General features: G+C 35.1%; 1 protein-coding gene and 1 long non-coding RNA gene across 2 annotated transcripts in view; one reads left to right on the top strand and one right to left on the bottom strand.

The window, feature by feature from the left end:
• dntt (deoxynucleotidyltransferase, terminal) overlaps positions 1–23,321 on the bottom strand; it is a 359,425-nt gene that overhangs the window by 80,659 nt on the left and 255,445 nt on the right.
• On the top strand, positions 10,326–18,494 carry LOC115434657 (uncharacterized). Its single transcript, XR_003937571.1, has 3 exons — positions 10,326–10,434; positions 10,898–10,905; positions 18,483–18,494. It is a non-coding gene; the product is annotated as an uncharacterized LOC115434657 (long non-coding RNA).

Raw genomic sequence — 23,321 nt, 5'->3', positions numbered from 1 at the left:
CAAGTCCGGCCCACCAAAGGGTCCGATCCGGCCCCTGGGATGAATTTGTCAAATGCAAAAATCACACTGAAGTTATTAACAATCCTTTTAGTTCAGGTTCCACGTTCAGACCAATTCAATCTCAAGTGGGTCAGACCAGTAAAATACTATCATAATAACATAGAAACAATGACAACTCCAAATTTTTCTCTTTGTAAATGAAAATATTTTCATGTATTTACACTAAAATAAAGTATAATTTCACAAAAAAATCTGAATAACGTGAACAACCTGAAATGTCTTAAGAAAAGTAAATACAATTTTAACAATATTCTGCCTGTTTCTAAATGTTTTGTGTATTTGTAGATCCACTGTGATCTGTAAGTTATAATGTACATGTGGAAATGATAAACTGAGGTAGAATATTGTTAAAATTACAATTATTTTTTCAGTTTGTTCATGTTATTCACATTATTTGAAAGGATAGTTTGTAGATGTAAACCTTGTCATAATGCAAATTAACTTTTTTCGCTCTAAAACATAGAGAAAAGTTTGGAGTTGACATTATTTATCCATTATTATGTTATTATTTTACTGGTTCGGCCCACTTCAGATCAAATTTAGCTGAATGTGGCCCCGGAACTAAAATGAGTTTGACACCCCTGGGCTAATGTGTTAGCTGATATGCAACTAAAACAACAAAACCCATGAATATATAAGAGAACAGCTGTAGAATACATGTCCACTGTAGTGACCACTATGCATGAAAGGGCTAAACAACCTAATTTGATGCCTCTATTGACTCGTGCAGACATGAATAAAACAGTAGGATTGTGTTATTTCTCACAATCTCCTTTGTTACAGTCTTGTGTTCACAACTGGGTGTGAAACAACGACCAAAAAGAAAAGTGGAAATGTAAATTATTCTCCATTTTGAACATTTAATTGTGTTTATCTTCTTTCCATAATGCCAGACATTTCACCACACCACTCAGGGAAAGCATCAGTACTTTTGTTTAGCACTTTATAATTACTAGCTTTAAGCATTTCAACAATCCCTCATCTTAAAAAAAAAAAAAAAAAAAAGGGGCAAATGTTGCCAAGTAAAAACAATAGCTGGAGTACACAGGGAAAGAAAAGTGAGAAAAAAGTGAAAAACAATCTTTGGACGTCTTCCTCCAACCATTGTGGAGCCATTCTGCCTCCCCCATGAATTCTTCACGTCCTTTCCTTCTACAAATGAGCTGCACCAAGATTTTTTTTTTCTGCTGGCCTTGCTCCATGCTTGTTTTGAGTTTGTCACCACACATTGTGAGAATGCACATGTTTGCAACATTTAAGATGGTCCAATTTTCCAAATCCTATTTACAAATCCGAATGAGTCTTGTAATCTGTAATTTCCGGTCCTTATCTCACAGCTAGGTAGGAGCTTCTGTTGGAGCGTAAGACAAGGTTTTATAAGTGAAATCAGGAGCAGACGGCCTGTACATATGAGATATGTTCAGATTCTTTAAATCCTGCAGTCTGATCCAGCTTAAGAAGAAACTCCTCATCCAGCTTTGCTCTGCTCCAAGATGTCTTCATGAAATATTATGTTCTATTTTTATAACTGCCCATTTTTTTTTCTGGACAGTGCTGTCACATCACAGTACAATGTTTTATTTTATTTTTTTTCTTGTTGATTTTTTTGTTTGTTCACTCCAGGGATGATAATTGTCCATTTTATACATGACCAGGAGTAGAGGACATAGTGAGCACGTTATTACCCAAGATGTTGGAATGGCATTTCTACCTGCAGTGATGACATTGATACCCATGGTGATGACATTTCCAACTGCAGTGATAATGTTTGCACCCACAGTGATAACTATACACAGTCAGGATGTTTCAAGCCTCGATGACAAAATGTCTCCATTGCATTCTGACGGCTGCGAGGCTTTTAGTCACACTAGTACAAGTAGAGTGACCGTAGTTTGATTTTCAAAAAAAACAGGGGACACTCGGCTCCGCCTTCAGATACTTGATCACACGTTATGTAAATATCGCAGTATTCTGTGGAAGCACCCATAAATAGGCTGCTTGGAATTAGAATCAGAATCAGAATCAGTTTATTTGCCATTTGCAGAAAAACTGCATTGGAAAACAAGTTGCAAGAGCTCAGCATAAAAATACATAAAAGACAGTACAAGGTAAAAAACAATGAAAAATTACATGAGTAAATGTAATAAAAAAGACAGGTGCCCCCGTAGATCAACCGACACTCACTTGGACAAAGTGAATGAATATAAAGTGCGTTATTATTCTATTATTGTAGCTGTGGAAGTGTCATCAAAGCTGCTGTGTGGATGTACTTATGTCCTTTTTCAGTTCATATTTGTTCAGGTTACTCACATTTTATTTTTAAAGGATAGGGTTTTTTTTGCATTATTTAGGCATAATAAATCAAATTTAAAAATTATATGTATATATATATATATATATATATATATATATATATATATATATATATATATATATTAGGGGTGGGCAAGTTAACGCGTTATTACCGCGTTAACGCATTCATTAAATAACGCAGACAATTTTTTTTTTCTCATGTTAACGCTGTTTTATTATTGTTCTGCCTTTCAAGCAAGTCTTAGTTGATTTATACATACGGACTCTTATTTTGAAACTCATGCTTTTATTTTGCCGGTCCACACACCGGTGCTGTGTGTATTTGCAGCTGAGAGGAGAAAACCGGCGAACTTTACAAGTAATGCTGATGTTTAAGCTAATTTGTTTATGCAAGCAGTCGCAGATGGGTTGCTAATTCTTTATGCAGGCTCATGTTAAGTTTATGTAAATTCATTGGTTGTGTTTAGGTCTAATATGTCAGCCTTTGAACTAACCTTTACTTATTTACGATGTGAATGTTGTATTAGCAGTCAATTTATCTCGATGCTAACTTGAATGGGAAAATCCATAGACACGCTAACGATTAGCATTTACAGGTTAATTAAAGATTTACAACGTCTTTTTATTCAGCAACACAGGCTCACATCAGAGATATTTGATACTATTCATTCTTACAACAACTGAACATAAAATACTCACAGGCAAACGTTTTTGGGGCCATACAAACAAGAGTGAAAGAAACATGTCTGTTAGTTCTATGTCCGAACTAACTACGGTAACACGGAAAGGACAAAACATACGTTAGTGCAACTTATTCTGACCACTTCAGGGCCCCTTTGGCTTGCTTTGAACAACTGAACATCACATATTAATGGGCTTATTAGTATTAGTACTGATTAGTGGGACTAAGACTCCTGTCAATCACTCACAACTGTAAATACACTGGTGGGGACATAAACATGTGTAAAAGTAGTGGTTTTTTCCATGGACATTTTCATTTTAAATGTCTTCAGATGGTGGGGGGGAGAAGGACACAGTTGTTTGGAAGCACTGATGTGCAATTATTTTTATCACCGGAGTACTTCCAGTCTGGAATATCACTGAAAGGAAATACATGCTGTTGATGCGTCCCCCCCCCAACAACTATGTGATTAATCGTGATTAATCGCAGAAAGCCATGCAATTAATCGCGATTAAAAATTGTAATCGCTGCCCACCACTAATATATATATATATATATATATATATATATATATATATATATATATATATATATATATATATATACACACTACCGGTCAAAACTTTTAGAACACCCCAATTTTTCCACTTTTCTATTGAATTCAAGCAGTTCAAGTCCTATGAACGGCTTGAAATGGTACAGAGGTAAGTGGTGAACTGCCAGAGGTAAAAAAAATAAAAATAAAAAAAAAAAGGTAAGGTTCAATGAAACTGAAAAATAATGTACGTTTCAGAGTTATACAAAAAGGCAAACAAGAAATGGGTTGACAACTTAAAGCAGTTCTGCAACAATGGAGGTTGATCAAGCCTCAAAAGTTGCTGCTACCAATTCCTCCACGTGTCCCAATGTTTGTGAATTCCTTCCAACCCCCTGTGTCTGCAGAAAAGTAGTGTTGGAACACACTTTGGTACCATACCATTGGGAGCATTATTTGAACAGTATTGTACTGCAGAAAGTAGTGTGTTACTATAAAAATGGAAAAGAGGAAAAGGCAATTAATGATAGAAGAGAGACAGAGCATCAGAACACTGAAAAATGTAGGTCTGTCCTACAGAGAAATGTCCAAGAAAGTCCAGGTGTCAGTAAAGTCCAGTTTCCTTCACCATCCAAAGGCACTCAGAAACTGGACTGGGAAATGCTGACAGGAAGAGGTCTGGCAGAGCCAAAGACAACAGAATCAGAAGACAAGTTTATGACAGTCAACAGCTGGAGTGAGAGGAGACTGACAGGACAACAGCTGAAAGCACAGAGAAGATAGTGGTCGTAGTAAGCAAGTCTGAGTTTACACTGTGAACAGAAGACTTCCAGTTGCAGGTTTGATCAGTCCATAACACCTTCTTCCAGTCTTCAGTGGCTGATATGAAATTAAAACAACAAAATCCATGAAAACATAAGAGAACAGCTGTAGAATAGCTGTCCACTGTAGTGACCACTATGCATGAAAGGGTTAATACTAAAACTAAACTAAAAGTAAGCATTTAGAAAAAAATGAAAACTAATAAAAACTAGCAAACCTGCTCTAAAAACTAATTAAAACAAAGTGGATTAGAGAAAAAAAGTCAAAACTAAATAAAACTAAACTATAATGAAAAATCCAAAACTATTATAACCTTGGTCCTGACACCAGACCAGTTCAGAACCACTGGACTAAACCATGTCAACAACTGTGTCCCATTAACATGAACCTGTAGATATTTGTCTGAACTCACTCACTTCTTTTTCTATATGTAAATACACACATACCTTCAGCCTACAGCAGGGCATAAACCATCAACTCTGGCTTTGAAATATTTCTTTGCACATTCAATGCACCGTGCAGCTCAGAGACTACCCTTTAAAGTAGACTTCTCTTTCACTCACTGCATGAGTTGATGCTGTGAATCAATCAATAAATATGAAACATTGATTTGACAGGTTTAACCACTCTATTTGTTTCATTGGTTTTCTTGCGTGCCATGTGCTTTAGTGACGGATGAATCCTCAAAGGACTGAAAATATTGTACGTACTTGAACCTTCACTCGGTTCTGTGACCTGCAGATATTCTGTTTCCTCACAGCCCAGGTAGTGTTAAACTTAACCCATAAACACCCAAACATCCACCAGTGACCAAAACTATTTACTGATATGAAGTTTAATACCTGTTGATCCACTAATCCTATCAGTACATGTAAATAATTGGTGTAAGAAAGAAAGGAAGAAAGAAAGAAAGAAAGAAAGAAAGAAAGAAAGAAAGAAAGAAAGAAAGAAAGAAAGAAAGAAAGAAGAAAAAAACTACTACCACTAATTCTATCAGTACATGTAAATAATTGGTGTAAGAAAGAAAGAAAGAAAGAAAGAAAGAAAGAAAGAAAGAAAGGAAGAAGAAAAAAACTACTACCACTAATTCTATCAGTACATGTAAATAATTGGTGTAAGTAAGAAAGAAAGAAAGAAAGAAAGAAGAAAAAAACTAGTACTAATTCTATCAGTACATGTAAATAATTGGTGTAAGAAAGAAAGAAAGAAAGAAAGAAAGAAAGAAAGAAAAAGAATAAAATTAAGTTCAGTAAAATAGAATCATCATTGAAGTAAAGAAAGTAAAGGAATGAACTGGATCACAGGATCTAGAAAGTGCTAGTGTTTAATACCTATCAATACATGTAAATAATTGGTGTAAAATACAGTTTGTTGTCTTTTCATGGTCATCAGATATGACCCATTTGGACGTTCAGAGGCTTCGTAGTTACCGTGGAAACACCGTCACCAGTAAAACCCATGGAGTTGGATCAGTTGCAGTGGATGGAGACAATGTTTTATGTTTAGTTATTGATAGATTTGCTGAAAAAGTCACTTTTTTCAGTTTTCTCTGTTTCTGATATAATAACCTTTGGATTTACTCTGAGTTTTCATGAACATCGACATGATCTGCTAATATAATATAAGGGAAAAATACATAATTTACACTGAAAAATGCAAAATACAGTGGATAATATTATAATAAATAGTGATAAATCAAAAGTGACCCGTGTTAAAACCATGTATTTTGTTAAAAGTAATCATTTGTATGATATTTTAGTCCACAAAAGAATGATTTTATGTTTGAAATTTTTTACATTTTGAACAATTTTAACCCATAAAGACCCAAATATCCACCAGTGACCAATAACTTTAGATCCACTAATCTTATTAATCCATGTAAATAAATGGTGTAAAATACAGTTTGTCATCTTTTCATGGTCATCAGATATGACCCATTTGGACGTTCAGAGGCTCCGTAGTTACCGTGGAAACACCGTCATCTTCTACAGCATTGATTCACCAGTAAAACCCATGGAGTTGGATCAATGACAGTGAATGGAAACACTTGTTTTTATGTTCAATTAATGATATCTTTGCTGAAAAAGTTATTTTTTCTTCAGTTTTCTTTGTTTCTAGTATAAAGTACTCAACTTTATTCCGAGCTTTTATGAACATCTACATGAGGAAAGGAAATTAAATATAGGAAAATACTTGATTTTCACTAAAAAAAAAATAAATAAATAATAAATAAATAATATATATATATATATATATATATATATATATATATATATATATATATATATATATATATATATTTATATACGCAAAATACAGAGGATAATATTACAATAAATGGAGATAAATTACTTAATAAAAGGTTAAATAGAAAGGAAAATTCATTTGGGAACTGACACAGAAGTCACACTGGGTACTTATTATCAAGTGTTACCATTTTTTTATTGAATAATCTGGTTCACAGGATGTTCTCTTCTGGAATAAGATCAACCGTTTCAGCCGTTCAGTATCCATGTTTGCATTCCCCTTTTCTTCCACTATCTCTGTTACCATTCTCAGTACATGAAGGAACAACAGCCTGCAAGCGGCAACAACATGAGTCATGTGTCTTTTTGTGCAGCATTAGGTGGCATTTTCTATTGCAGGGATTTAATCGTTTTAATCCCATGATGAGTTTCCTCATATGGCACATGTTCCACCAAAACTTCTCTCCCAGCACAATTTTGCAAATGCATTCACTTCAGTGTGTGCTCAGCATCCCCCAAGACACTAAAAGAACTACCTCATGACTTATACTTCTACTCCAAAACCATAATGGACAGTGCCAGACCGACCTCAGCGCTGGGACAGCACCAACACATTTGTGGAGTTCGGTTTGGTCATGCTGAACATGTCATGCGGCAAAAATTTCACACCAACTTTTCAGCCTATTATTAGAAAAATCTGCTTATTCTGTGGACTCTGAAAACCCACCAGCTGTTTTAGACATGTGTGTGTGTGGGGGGGTTATACAGTGCTGTCCATGAACTTGGAATAAAATATTTCTACCTCCTCTCAACAGGATAGAGCTGCTAAACTGATTTTTATTATTTCTGTAAGCGTGACAACGAAAATTTATTCTATTCAATTCCAAATACAATTAAGAGTCCACTGCAATTTCCTGTGAAATCAGCATGTGTGCATGTTTAACAGCCATTCCACTCCTGTTTCTGTTGAATTCCAACACAAACACACCTTATTCTACTGAATAAACACCTGATCCATGTCTTATTTAAGAAGGAGAAATATAAAAAAAAAACACTACTGTGGCCATTTCTATCCTCTTAGGCAAAAACAGTCCTATTAGTACCACAAAAATAATTGGAATTAGGGAAAATGTGTGTGTGAATGTTTGGAAAGTGACAGTTTTGTACCGTCATTCTGGGTTCATTTTGTAAACTCTGATGAATAAACTAAATTTATTCCAAATACATTATTTGACTATTATATGATTTATGTCAGAGGTGTCAAACTCATTTTCTTCCGGAGGCCACATTCAGCCCAATTTGATCTGAAGTGGGCCGGACCAATCAAATAATAGCATGATAGCCAATAAATAATGACAACTCCAAATTGATTTAGTGCAAAAAATATCATTCAATTATGCCAGTATTTACATTTACAAACTATCCAAACCAAACAGATGTGAATAACCTGAAAAAAATTAAATTTTTAAGAAATATAAGTACAATTTTATCAGTATTATGCCTCAACTTAACTTATCATTTATACAAATGCATTACAGATCAGATCTCCCAAGGCACAAAACATTTAGTAAGAGGCAGAATATTGTCAAAATTGCACTTAATTTTCTTCAGACATTTCAGGTTGTTCATATTTCATCAGGTTTTTCACATTTTATTGTTAAAGGATAGTTTGTTAATGTCAACATTTTCATAACTGAATGTTTTTTTGCACTAAATCAAAGAGAAAAAATTGGTGTTGTCATTATCTATAGGTTATGATATTATTTTTGAGTTTGATGCCCTAACTTGCACTTTGAAAATTCATCCAGTGGGCCGGATTGGAACGTTTGGCGGGCCGGTTTTGGCCCCCGGGCCACATGTTTGACACCTGTGATTTATGTAATTTTCTAAACACACAGTGTTTAAAATTAATGAATGTATATATCTATACAAAATACATTTGAATATAATGTTAATATTACTTGTATTTAGTAAATATTGTAAAAAAAAAAAAAAAAAAAAATGTATATCATATTGATAATTGAAATTTAAAAAATGTTTAATTTACTTTTGTTGTCCATCCATGATACTGCCATTTGTCAAAACTCTTGCTATTTAGGTATGATCAGATATTTTTTTTCCTCTAACCAATTATTAGGTTGTAAAATAGAGGGTTTAAGGCAGTGGTTCCCAACCTTTTTTGGCTCGTGACCCCATTTTAACATCACAAATTTCTGGTGACCCCAGACATTCAGAAAGGAGACATTTTTTTTACTAAAATTTATTTGTTTTTGATCATGTAATAGTTTGCTATGCTATGTTACAATTAAACGTTAATGTTAGACGGCATTTATTCTATATAATGTATATTATTGTGGACGGAGGCAGTAAATCCAGGTGTAGATTACTGCACAAAGAGAGAATTTTATTTTCCTTGGTCAGGATATGTACAGTCAGTCCAGCTTGGATTTACAAGGCTGACAATTAATACTGAACAAACAAGAACTCAAACTATGAATTAGGAAAGAGCTGCAGCATCTGAAACTGACCACAATGAACATTTGACAGATAAACAGAACCACAGTGCTTCAGTTTCAGACTCACAGTTTGTCATGTCTTTTATATGTGATTGTCTCTGTCAACTCAACATATATTTTTTATTAGTATGTTTTTTTATTTTTTTTTATCAATTACTTGAAATTTCAGGCGACTCCATTTGATTTCCAGGTGACCCCAAAGGTGGTCCCGACCCCAAGGTTGAAAAACACTGGCTTAAGGTAAACAGGATGAAAATGTCAGAGGAACTTCACTTTTGAGAACATTGTTATTCTTGCAAATATCACTGGTCTACAATTTTTTAGAAATGATTTGCTTCAGACATTAAATGTGCTAAATATGTTACGTATTTTAATAAGATTAATTGGAAAATAAATGACAAAAGTGCCAGTTTGCTGATGTTTTCAAGGTATATGATTAAGTGTTATTACACATATATATTGGTTTATGTACATTTATATAACAGTTTTATAAATCTTCCACTAAATAGAACCTGTAAAGTGAATGTATTCTAATGTGCAGACAGTGTTTTGAAGTAGATCTTGTAGCTCTGAGACAAATATTCCTTTTGAGTCAAACCCATTCTCTTGTTAATTCTTGAATTTCACATTTTGACCCAAGGCTGTATCTTGGAAAGTTCAGCCAACCAGCATTTTTGACTTGATTTTTCTTTATCAGTGACTCTCATGTGGTAAAATTTCATTACCTCCGCCAAGGAGGTTATGTTTTTGCCAGGGTTTGTTTGTTGTTTGTCTGTCCGTTAGTGTGCAACATAACTCAAAAAGTTATGGACAGATTTTGATGAAATTTTCAGGGTTTGTTGGAAATGTGATAAGGAAGAAATGATTAAATTTTGGTGGTGATCGGGGGTGGGGGGGCCCACGGGGGAGGCGCAGACCACAAAATTTCATCAAAATCTGTCCATAACTTTTTGAGTTATGTTGCACACTAACGGACAGACAAACAGACAGACAGACAAACAAACAAACCCTGGCAAAAACATAACCTCCTTGGCGTGGGGGGGGCCCACGGGGGGGCCACTGATCAGCCTTGGCGGAGGTCTGCGCTCTCCGAGTGCTTCTAGTTCTGGAAGCATTTTCCTTGTAGACCAGTGTAATAGACGTTAATTTTGTGTCTATCCGTGACGCAGTAGTTTTTGATATTTTTCTTTTAAAAATATTTGAAACTAAACTTTGCCCTTTGAGTATGTTTAAGACAGGATTTAGATCTTTACAATTATTGTTTAACATTTGTCTTAAACTTGTCTGGTTCAAAAGTTAGGAATCAAAAAGTGGAGGGCTGTCCGTCCCTCCGACCTCGTCCAAATGTGCCTCTACTGCTTTGGCGAAAGTTTCTTCTCTTTTCCATTTAAGCATAAAACAGCATCAAATTTTCCATCATTATATTTATTATACTGGGTTACAAAAAAATGTTTTTTGCAAGTTGTCTAGGTTTTTTCAACTGAATTAGGACCGTTTTGCACCGCTAAATCCAAAAATGACATCTGTTTTTCTTAATCAGGTCAAGGTTTTTTGCTCATTTGATTTTGAAAAATTTGATCTTCTCACAAAATTGATTACATTTTTGTGACTTTATCAGTTGATTTTTTAGATAGTTCTCACCCAAAATAGGTTTTAAGAGAAAAAAATTCATTTTCTAACAGGATTCCTGTTAGGTACAATGGTGTATTCACCGCAGATGTAGCAGAATACGTCAGGCTTATTTTTGCAAGATCTTCTAGTCCAGGGGTGTCAAACTCATTTTAGTTCAGGGGCCACATTCAGCCAAATTTGATCTCCAGCGGGCCAGACCAATAAAATAATAGCAAAATAGCCTATAAATAATGACAACACCAAATGTTTCAGTGCAAAAAATAACAATAAAATAATGAGACTATTTCTATCAAAAACAAAAAAGATGTGCATAACTGGAAAAAAACTGAAATTTCTGAAGAAAAACAAGTACAATTTGATCAGTATTATGCCTCAACTTATGATTTATACATGTGCATTATGGATCAGATCTACAAAGACACAAAACAGGCAGAATATTGTTAAAATTACACTTATTTTTCTTCAGACATTTCAGGTTGTTCATATTTGTTCATGTTATTGACATTTTATTATTAAAGGATACCAGAATTTAATGTTCTTTGCAATAAATCAAAGAGAAAAAAATGGTGTTGCCATTATTTAGAGGCAAAATATCATGATTTTTCTCACATTAAACCAAGAAGAACATTTGGAGTCATTATTTCTAGGTTATTATGCTATTATTTTTGAGTTTGATGCCCTTGACTGTTAATACCTTCAGGGTAATTTTTGTATTTTGCACTTTGTAAATTCATCCCGCGGGTCAGATTGGAACCTTTGGCGGGCCGGATTTGGCCTGCGGGTCACATGTTTGACACCTGTGTTCTAGTCGAAGCCATTTTATTCACCTGTAATATTAAAAAAAACATTAATCATAAATTGGCAAAAGCAAAATCTTCACAACTCGTTTATTGCAAGAAATATGAAAGAATTTTGTATCATATGATGTGAAAATGCCCATAAATGTAAGCAAAAATGTTAAAAAGCCAATATGTAGCATAGTTCAGAAAGTTTGACCTGATTGAGCAAAATTAATGTGAGTTTTGGATTCAGCACACCAAAATTATCCTAAATCAGCTCAAAAAACTTCAACAATAAATTTGTTGTTGACCAGTGTTATTATTAGTGTTTAGATTCGGACAAGGAGCTGAAAACTGTCCAGGGAAGGTGTAGATCTCCAAATTCGGCACTTTCTTTCACCTGATTTCACCCCCTGCAGCTTTAATGTCCCACTTTAATACTTTATAATGAACTGAGTTTTGGATGTAATGTGTAGTTAGATGGGAATTAATAACAACAGACGATAAAATCCAATAGAGAGTGAAAAATTAGCACATAGACCATCCACACTCTGGAGGAATCCTATGAAGGGATGGTTTTAAAAATAAATAAATAAATAAATAAATAAACTTTAAATCAATTTCTGTTCCTGAAAATAGAACACCCAGTGAAGCAATTACCAGAGTAATGTTCCTGGAATACTCCACTTCCACAATAATAAACCGTCACAATGATTCAACTTGGAATCCACTTAGTGTTTTTGATGAAATGTTGAATCCATATAAGACAAAGGGAAAAAAAAAAAAAAAAAAACTTCCCCTCTAGCCGTGTGTGTGTTTTACCAAACTCATTATTTGTAAATGTTATGTGGACACATAAATGAAACGGCGCATTTCGAGCATTTGTCACCAGTTGTTGCCAACAGGAAGGACAACAAATAAGAACCCATAAAGAACTTTTAAAGCTCATTGGAAGCAACACAGAGGTTTGTGATGGAAACAGAGATGGTAATAAAATACACTTTCTCCACTCTGTACTCCTACAGCGTTAGCTTCCACCCACACAGGAACGACTCCCTTCCTTTGACCAATGACACACTGAGTTATTTATCTATCATTTATTTTAACCCATAAAGACCCAGTGGTACTTCTGTGGTGGTTCCACACTGTAAGCCCAGACTTTGTATTTACTAAAATGCCTTAATTACAATGTACTTAAATGACTGAAGTTTTACTATATTACTATAAAATGATAAGTATATTCTACTATTTTGTAGATATAGTCGAAAGTACAAAAAAGTTTAAGTTGAATGGATTTAAATCACTCAGTTTTAGTCATGACCACACAGGTTTTTTTTTTACACACTGTAAAAAAAATCTGTAATTTAAGATAATTTTCACTGTTTATTTTACAGATTGTTCCTGTATTTTTAAGATGTAGGAAAATATCTGAGAAATTACAAAAATAGACTGTGATTTTACACCTCAAATGTAAAATAACCTAAAAAAAAAACAAAAAAAACCTGTAACTGAATAACCATAAAATTTTAATTTTTTAAAAGAATTTTTTTTTCTTTTTTCACAGAAAAATACAGTTAAAATGCATTTGCAAATGCATCATAATTTCACAAATATTTATTTTCTATTTATGAGATTAAACTGTCAATTTAAAGTTTAACACCGTAAAAAAAAATAAAAAATTATAATAATAAAATGAGATAAAATTACTGACAATTAACCATGAAAGAAGCATTTGTTTAGTAAGTTTAACAAGACTTGTTTGTTAATTGACAAATATCTTGTGCAACTACGGGAGGTTTCACAACAAAAATGTTGAATAAATGTGTTTTTTGTGAATGTATAACATGTATAAGCACTGATAAACTGTCCAAATACAGTTTTTATCAGTGGATTGTACAACTTAGTCTCACTGAAAATGATTTAGATAGATAGATAGATAGATAGATAGATAGATAGATAGATAGATAGATAGATAGATAGATAGATAGATAGATAGATAGATAGATGAAAATATTCTTTATCAAACATTAAAAAGTCCAAAAAATATGCAAAATCTCATGTAAAGTGGGGCAAAAAATGTATTTTAATTCTGGAAAATTACTGTATTTTTATGAGATGGTTATTTTCTGTTGTTTTACAATATTTTTTCGGCACCCCTGCTGCCAGAATATTACTGTTTTTTTACTGTTTTTTTTTTTTTTTTTTTTTACAGTGTAGTGGTGTGCAAAAATATTAGAACACTTGTCAAATCTTAAGAAACTGCTGGTTTATTTGTTCCCAGAGCTGAAATTTCACTTTTTTGCCACTGCGAAAGGTAAAAGCAAGGGTACTGAGAATATTTCACAAATTCACAAATCTATCCGTCCAGTCCTTTTTTTACATTTTACTCTAATATTTACTGTGGCCCCCCTAGGCAACGATCTAAGGAAACTCTAAGGAAACTCTCTGGAATGAGCTTCTGAGAGCGTGGAATGACATTGGAGTTGAAACTCTCAGAAAATACATCGACACAACGCCAGACAGATGTGCTGCTGTGATGGTAACTACAGAGCCTCTGAACGTCCAAATGGGTCATATCTGATGACCATGAAAAGATGACAAACTGTATTTTACACCAATTACACCCTCTAAATCCTAGGCCTAAAATGGTCCGCCTGGATTTTTTTTTCTTATTTTGACTATAAAAAGGTTAGAAAATATTCTGGGAGTGAGTCCATTTGCCCATTTTTCCACTTTTTTTCCCCAGATCTTTCAAAATCTTGCAATCATTTACAAATTACTGCCTGTTATAACTCTGCTAAAACAGCTTCTCCTCCAGCTTCTAGTACAGGTGTGAGTGAAATCACCGTAATGAACCAATAAAACCTATAATGCAAAATGTCTCAGGTTTCAGAAGCTGTTGGAATTTTACCAATTGGACAAACACTGAAAGAGTTACATCCATCCAAACTGTATATGAATGAATGTATGGATGTTGATATGTGAGTGATGCATATTTGTTTTTATTATATATTTTATAGTTATTATTACTATTTATGAGTCCGTATCCTGACAGTGCACCTAAATTTCACTGTACATTCTGTATAATGACAATAATGTATCTTATCTTACATGAGCAGGGTGTGTCAGCGATGACACGTCAGGTTTTAAAGAGTTCAAATCTTGTTCTATTACCAGTTATTATGCAGGAACACAGAAGGACTGCCCTCCATTCACATGACCTGGGGTTGAGCTTCAACATGAACATCAAAGTGTGGTAATGAAGAAAGCAAGGCCGGGCCTTCCTCTGTGATCCTTGTACAATTCACTTGATGCTTATTGGATTTCCTTGAGAAATAGCGCATGTGATGATCAATACCATGATAATCCTGCTGCAAAGGATAAGCTTCTGCATGTTAACCCCTGGCATCGCATCTACCTGCACTTTAAAAGGTTGTGCAAAAGCATGTGCAGTCAGTATACAGGGTGGGGAAGCAAAATTTACAATGAACATTTAGTTGTTTTTTCTCAGCAGGCACTACGTCAATTGTTTTGAAACCAAACATATACTGATGTCATAATCATACCTAACACTATTATCCATACCTTTTCAGAAACTTTTGCCCATATAAGTAATCAGGAAAGCAAACGTCAAAGAGTGTGTGATTTGCTGAATGCACTCGTCACACCAAAGGAGATTTCAAAAATAGTTGGAGTGTCCATAAAGACTGTTTATAATGGAAAGAAGAGAATGACTATGAGCAAAACTATTACGAGAAAGTCTGGAAGATACTATTAAAGAAGAATGGGAGAAGTTGTCACCCCAATATTTGAGGAACACTTGCGCAAGTTTCAGGAAGCGTGTGAAGGCAGTTATTGAGAAAGAAGGAGGACACATAGAATAAAAACATTTTCTATTATGTCAATTTTCTTGTGGCAAATAAATTCTCATGACTTTCAATAAACTAATTGGTCATACACTGTCTTTTAATCCCTGCCTCAAAATATTGTAAATTTTGCTTCCCCACCCTGTAGAGGAGTAGTAGTAATAGTAGTAGTAGTAGTAATTGATTTGGTTGTTAATTACTTTAAACAACAAACAAAACCAACATATCCATTGCTCCATATACAATGCAACCGAAAGGGTTTAGGCTGAAGTTCAGACTTATTTTGCCGAACCCTATTTACAATTAATGTAATGTGTCGACATGTAAACAAACAAGCATTAGGACGTTCAGAGGCTCCATAGTTAGCATGGAAACACCGTCATCTTCTCAACATTGATTCACCAGTAAAACCCATGGAGTTGGATCAATGATAGTGGATGGAGACACTGGTTTGGATTTTTAGTTAATGATATATTTGCCGAAAAAGTCACTTTTTCCTCATTTTTTTCTGATTTGATCTAATATCCTTTGACTTTACTCGGAGCTTTAATGAAAATCTACCTGATCAGCGAATTAAATATAGGAAAATACATGATTTACACACACACACACACACACACACACACACACACACACACACAAAACTTGAAATAAAGAAGATATTACAAACTAGAAGCACTCGGAGAGCGCAGACCTCCGCCAAGGCAGATCAGTGCCCCGGATTTAGATGAAAATTTCAGGAAATGTTGATACTGGCACAAGGAACAAATGATAAAATTTTGGTGGTGATCGGGGGTGGGGGGTTGGGGAGGCCTACTGATCAGCCTTGGCAGAGGTCTGCGCTGTCTTTTCTAGAAAAGCACTCGTAGAGCGCAGACCTCTGCTAAGGCAGATCAGTGCACCCCACCCCCACCCCCACCCCCCCAATCACCACCAAAATATAATTACACTGGTCAACAACAAATTTATTGTTGAAGTTTTTTGAGCTGATTTAGGATCATTTTGGTGTGCTGAATCCAAAAATCACATTCATTTTGCTCAATCAGGTCAACTTTCTCAACTATGCTACATATTGGCTTTTTAACATTTTTGCTTACATTTATGGGCATTTTCACATCATATGATACAAAATTCTTTCATATTTCTTGCAATAAACGAGTTGTGAAGATTTTACTTTTGCCAATTTATGATTAATGTTTTTTTTAATATTACAGGTGAATGAAATGGCTTCGACTAGAAGATCTCGCAAAAATAAGCCTGACGTATTCTGCTACATCTGCGGTGAATACATAATAAATAATAAATACATCCTGTTAGAAAATGATTTTTTTTCTCTTAAAACCTATTTTGGGTGAGAACTATATAAAAAATCAACTGATAAAGTCACATAAATGTAATCAATTTTGTGAGAAGATCAAATTTTTCAAAATCAAATTAGCAAAAAAACCTGACCTGATTAAGAAAAACAGATGTCATTTTTGGATTTAGCGGTGCAAAATGGTCTTAATTCAGTTGAAAAAACCTAGACAACTTGCAAAAAACATTTTTTTGTAACCCAGTGTCATTTGTTCCTTGTGCCAGTATCAACATTTCCTGAAATTTTCATCCAAATCTGTCCATAACTTTTTGAGTTATCTTGCATACAAACAGACAGACAGACAAACGCCGACAAAAACATAACCTCCTTGGCGGAGGTAAAAATGGTGCTAAATCAATTAAGAAAGGTTAAATATAAAAAAAAATAATTTGGGAACTGCCACAAAGGTACGACAGGGTTTTTATGGGTTAATGTTAAAGACTGAATGGACTGCATCTCTTGTTGTTCATGATACATAACACCAACACTGTCTTAGTAATTTTATTTGTGTTTATGTGTGTGTGTGTGTGTGTTGGAATTCACACAAAATCCGTACAGAGCTGACTGGTGCAGTTTGTCATATTTATGTATTTTCGATCAAGGAACATACTAGCAAAAACGACAAGTTGATAGGCCCGATATTTTGGGAGATATTAGTAATTTCGGAAAACAATAGCCTTACAATCACGTAATCACTAAAGGTACATTTGTTTGGACAAATATAATGATAAAAACAACTAAAATAGCTCATAGTAGTTTAATTTCAGAGCTGATCTCTATCCATTTTCCATGTTTTCTTGGTAACACTGGGTTACAAAAAAATGTTTTTTGCAAGTTGTCTAGGTTTCTTCAACTGAATTAGGACCATTTTGCACCGCTAAATCCAAAAATGACATCTGTTTTTCTCAATCAGGTCAGGTTTTTTTGCTAATTTGATTTTGAAAAAATTGATCTTTGAAAATTGATTACATTTTTGTGACTTTATCAGTTGATTTTTTTATATAGTTCTCACCCAAAATAGGTTTTAAGAGAAAAAAAATCATTTTCTAACAGGATTCCTATTAGGTACAATGGTGTATTCACCGCAGATGTAGCAGAATACGTCAGGCTTATTTTTGCAAGATCTTCTAGTCGAAGCCATTTCATTCTCCTGTAATATTAAAAAAAACATTAATCATAAATTGGCAAAAGTAAAATCTTCAGAACTTGTTTATTCCAAGAAATATGAAAGAATTTTGTATCATATGATGTGAAAATGCCCATAAATGTAAGCAAAAATGTTAAAAAGCCAATATGTAGCATAGTTCAGAAAGTTGACCTGATTGAGCAAAATTAATGTGATTTTTGGATTCAGCACACCAAAATGATCCTAAATCAGCTCAAAAAACTTCAACAATAAATTTGTTGTTGACCAGTGTAATAACCAAAATCACTTCAGTTCTTACATCAATATCTACGGCATTGTACTGACAAAAACAGTGCTTTCAGACATTCCATGTTTTCTTTTTTGTCTGTTTTAGTCACATGATACACACAGGAGTTAGTATGTGATTACATAACCATTGTTTTGGATGACTTTTGATGGTCTAGTAATTTTTTCTGTGACTGTATATCTATATCTATATCTATATCTATATCTATATCTATAAATATTACAATTGGTGGTATTATCAGCTGACTGAAACATCGCACTGAATCTGCACGGAAATACAATTCTCTTACACCTCCCTAGTGTTCACTCCTCAGAGCAGCACGAAGAATAAACCATGTCATGTGGATCCACCTCAGAGTGTTTGACACCAGATCTGTATTCATCAGCCCATGGGAAGTGTTAAGAGTCTTACCCTGAAAAGCATCATGGGAAACAAATCAGGAATAATAACAGCAGCAGAATTAGATGTACGAGTTGAACGATACCTACGGGTGTCAAAATCAACTTGTATGTGCGGTTTTTTTGTCTCATTTCTTGCCCTTTATCCAGGTCTATTTTTTTTTTTTTAAGTATCTGTTCTTATGAAGATCTTCTTTCCAGCAGCCCTGGTAAAAAGATACTTTAATAGTTGTCACTACTGCAGAAAATACAAATCGATTTACTTAGGTTGAAAGCTAATAGCACCAAATGAACTGGAGCCACTCGTGACCTTGAAAAAAAAAAAAAATATATATATATACAGTACATCGCTGTGTCCTTTTCTATTTCGAAAAAAAGCAGCTACACCGGGTCTATTCATCTAGCTGTGTTAATTAAAATTCATAAGAACAGACGTGCCATCAAGGTCGGGAAGAAACGTTTGCAAATGTGGATGGTAAGTGAACAAGTGAACACCCCCCCACCCTCACCCCCCCCCCCATCATCACCGACTCTGCACATGGTTCCATTTATAAACACTAGAGCGAATGTTTCCAGGATGTTTAGAGGACAGAGACCGCACCTTCTCCAGATCGCTTGTCTGTCAGAACGTGTTGAGGTGTGCGTCTTACTGTGTGTGTCGACAGTATGTGACGCCCTACGGGTCTCTGTGCCACCATCCGCTAAATTAAACTTCTCCTCCCCTTCTTGTGCACACTAAGAAGCCCCCCCCCCCCATACTTTCCATCCTTCTAGGCAGCTCCCGCAAACACCAGCTGGGGGAGCGTTCAAAAGCGGCGCTCCCCAAAGCCCAGTGCAATTGCCCTGTTATTGTCCACTCATCCACTGCTCACATGGTGGAGGAGGGTGGGAGGGTGGTGGGGGGTGGGGGTAGGGGGTAGGGGGGGGTTGAAAGAGCTGCGAGCCACATGTGAGATATTGAAATTTGACAGCGAGTCTCAAATTAAATTCATTTTTAACCTGGGTAATGGACAGAAAAATGAACTTTTGGTGCACATTGTGATCATTTAGACTTGAGGAAGGGATTAATCTGCAGGATAAAAGTCATTAAATATGTATTTTTTAACCCGTTACACCTACATTTATTTGCAATTATAGATAAAAATATATAGATGTGTTGTTGCTGTGATGCAGATCCTAAGATAAGATAAGATAAGATAAGATAAGATAAGATAAGATAACATAACATAACATAACATAACATAAAAGTAGGAAATAATACAGTGGGGAGGATGCCTTAGAAATGTTGTAGATCTAAACAAAAAAAAAAATAGAATATTGTCTCTTTCTTTTAGCGAGTTTCAAATTAAATTCATTTTTAACCTGGATAACAGACAGAAACATGAACTTGTGGTGCACATTGGGATCATTTATACTTGAGGAAGGGATCGATCTGCAGGATAAAACTCATTAAAAGTGTATTTTCTGACCATTTACGCCTCAATTTATTTACAATTATAGATAAAAACATATATATTTTAGTTGTTGCTGTGATGCAGATCCTAAGATAAGATAAGATAAGATAAGATAAGATAAAAGAAGGAACTAATACAGTCGGGAGGATGCCTTAGAAATGTTGTAGATCTAAAAAAAAAAATAAAATAAAATATTGTCTCTCTTTTAGTGAGTCTCAAATTAAATTAATTTTTAACCTGGGTAATAGATGGAAACATGAACTTGTGGTGCACATTGGGATCATTTAGACTTGAGGAAGTGATCGATCTGCAGGATAAAACTCATTAAAAGTGTATTTTTTAACCCTTTATGCCTAAAGGCGAAGATGATCCAAAAATCAGTAGAATGTCATGCAATTAAAAACACCGTAACAGAAACGGTGTTAAAACTGATTCAATAACGTCAGGGATCGTAGATAACCAGGGAACACGTACGTTCACAAACACTGGTGAACAGCACCTCATTACAAAAACAGTGGGAGACTGAGATAATAGTCTACAAGGGGTTAATTATATTTTTATTTCATTTGACCTTTATTTAACCAGAAAAGACTCATTTCGATTAAAAGACATCCCCGCAAAGACAAGCGGCACAATTTACCAGATTTAGACAGCGTTTGTGCCGTACATACATGGGTACGTCACAACAAACGCTCATCAGGCCAAACATGTGCAGCCAGATGTTTGTGCCTCCGAGTCATTTAAAATCACTTTGAATGGATCTAATGAGAGCGGCTCCTTACATTTCAGGTCCTTTGTATTAGGCTGCGAGCAAAAGGAGCAGCATGTGTTAAAGCTGATTTTCCGTAATTCAGTACAGACGTTTTGTACAGACAGTAAGAATAAATGACTAATTTCTGAGCATAACATGGATCCTTGTGTGTGATATTAGTGTTTTATTAAAGAGAATTGTAGCAGTTAGAAAGATAATTACAAAAATATAGTCATTTTCATATATTTGCATATTAATTCCTTAAATGAAGGGGGAAGTCTGGCACCAGAACACACTTAGTTCTACCAAAACCACTAACAAATCAACACCATGTATCCACAGACTGGATCAGTCACTGAATAAAGTATAAAGTGCATAGTTTACATCGGGGGTGTCAAAGTCATTTTAGTTCACGGGCCAGATTCAGCTAAATTTGATCTGAAGTAGGCCGAACTAGTAAAATAATAACATAATAATATATAAATAATGTCAACTCCAAACTTTTCTCTATGTTTTAGAGCGAAAAAGTAAATTTACATTATGAACAGGTTGACATCTACAAACTATCCTTTCAAACAATGTGAATAACATGAACAAACTGAAAAAATAAGTGTAATTTTAACAATATTCTGCCTCAGTTTATCATTTACACATGTACATTATAACTTACAGATCACAGTGGATCTACAAATACGCAACACATTTAATAACAGACAGAATATTGTTAAAATTGTACGTACTTCTCTTAAGACATTGCAGGTTATTCACATTTTTTGCAAAATTATACGTTGTTTTAGTGTAAATACATGAAAATATTTACATTTACAAAGAGAAACATTTGCAGTTGCCATTATTTCTATGTTATTATGATAGTATTCGACTGGTCCGGCCCACTTGAGATTGAATTGGTCTGAATGTAGAACCTGAACTAAAAGGATTGTTAATATTTTAGTGAAATTTTTGCACTTCACAAATTCATCCCAAGGGCCGGACTGGACCCTTTGGCGGGCTGGATTTGGCCCCCGGGCCGCATGTTTGACACCTGTGGTTTACATCAAGGTTATAATTGTTAATGAAAACTAACGAAATGATGAAAACTAGAATTGAAAAAAACATTTTTGTTAACTGAAATAAATAAAAACTATAATTAAAAGAAAAAACAATGACTGGAACTGTACAGGGTGTCCCAAAAAAATGTATACACACTTTGAATAATTGTAAAGTAGGTGTTTATTAAAATTCTAGTTGTTTGTAAAAACTGAGGCACTCAGAGTAGGGCTGAAATTAAAAAGCCTTTATTAAAGCATGGCCAAACATAAAAACTGAGCCGACGCGTTGCGGCCTATGGGCCTTCATCAGGGCTGATATAAGAAGGCCACCCATATGGATCCTCCTATATATAGGGAGAGGTCACATGACTGGGTGGACCTTAAAAACAGAGATTTAGAGACTTAAACATTGAAACAGACAAAAAAGACAGAGCAATACATAGTATAAAAACAAACAACATAGACATTTCAAGCACTATGAGTCTTTATATAAAGTGAGTTATCAGAAATAAACAGATAAACAATATGTCATGTCGGCATCCAGACATTGTCTGGATTTGTCTGTCTTTTATGTTGTCTGTCATTTTTGTTGTCTGTCACTTCCTGTTTTATTTTGTTAAGTTTCCCTCATGTGTCATGTCTGGTGTCTTTACTTCCCTTCCTTGATTGTTTCACCTGCTCCTGATTACCTGACTCCACCCTAATGTGTTCCACCTGTGTCCAATCGTCTTCCCGCCCTCTTGTGTATTTAAACCCTGTGTCTTCCCCTGTCTAGTTGACAGTTTGTGTTCTACACTTACCAGCGTTTTGGATCCTGTCAGTCTGTCTGCCCGTTTTGACCCATTTCGTCCTTCGACCACTGATTCTGCCCGTTCCTGTTCTGCCTACTCGTCTACGACCTGGTTCGTGTACCCGACTCCGATTCTGCCTACTCCCTTTGATACCTCAGCCTCCACCGATTACCTGTGCTTCGACCCTACGCCTGGATTACTGACCGTGAGTTTTTGCCTGTCCCCCATGTACCGTTGCCTTATGATCTGCTTCTCCGTGTATGACCTGGCCTGTTTTTTGACCTCCCTTTGTTTGTCCCTAGTTGGGGTTCCGTTGGGGTTTTCTTGGCTCGGCCACGCTGGTCGCCAGCAGATTCCACTCGTGACCCAGACGTCAACCCCCGGACTCAGTGGCATCACAGATTTATTAATTATTCTGTGTTGTGTTTTTTCCATTGTTAAAGTGTTTAATAAACACACTGGACTTTACGTCTGTTTTGTGGTCTTGCTTTTGGGTTCAGCCTTTGTACTCAGCCTGTTACACAATAAGGGATTTTAATCAGGAAGCCGAGGGAGGGCACAAGTAAGCTTAGTGGGGAGGATCCCACTTGACTCAGAGGAAAGGGGAGAAGTCGAGTTCACCATTCAGGCCTGGGTA

The sequence above is a fragment of the Sphaeramia orbicularis genome, chromosome 15 (assembly GCF_902148855.1).
Source record: "Sphaeramia orbicularis chromosome 15, fSphaOr1.1, whole genome shotgun sequence".
In the NCBI taxonomy this organism is placed as follows: Eukaryota; Metazoa; Chordata; class Actinopteri; order Kurtiformes; family Apogonidae; genus Sphaeramia; species Sphaeramia orbicularis.
The sequence above is the reverse complement of the archived record's forward strand: the minus strand, read 5'-3'. Positions and strand labels throughout refer to the sequence as shown.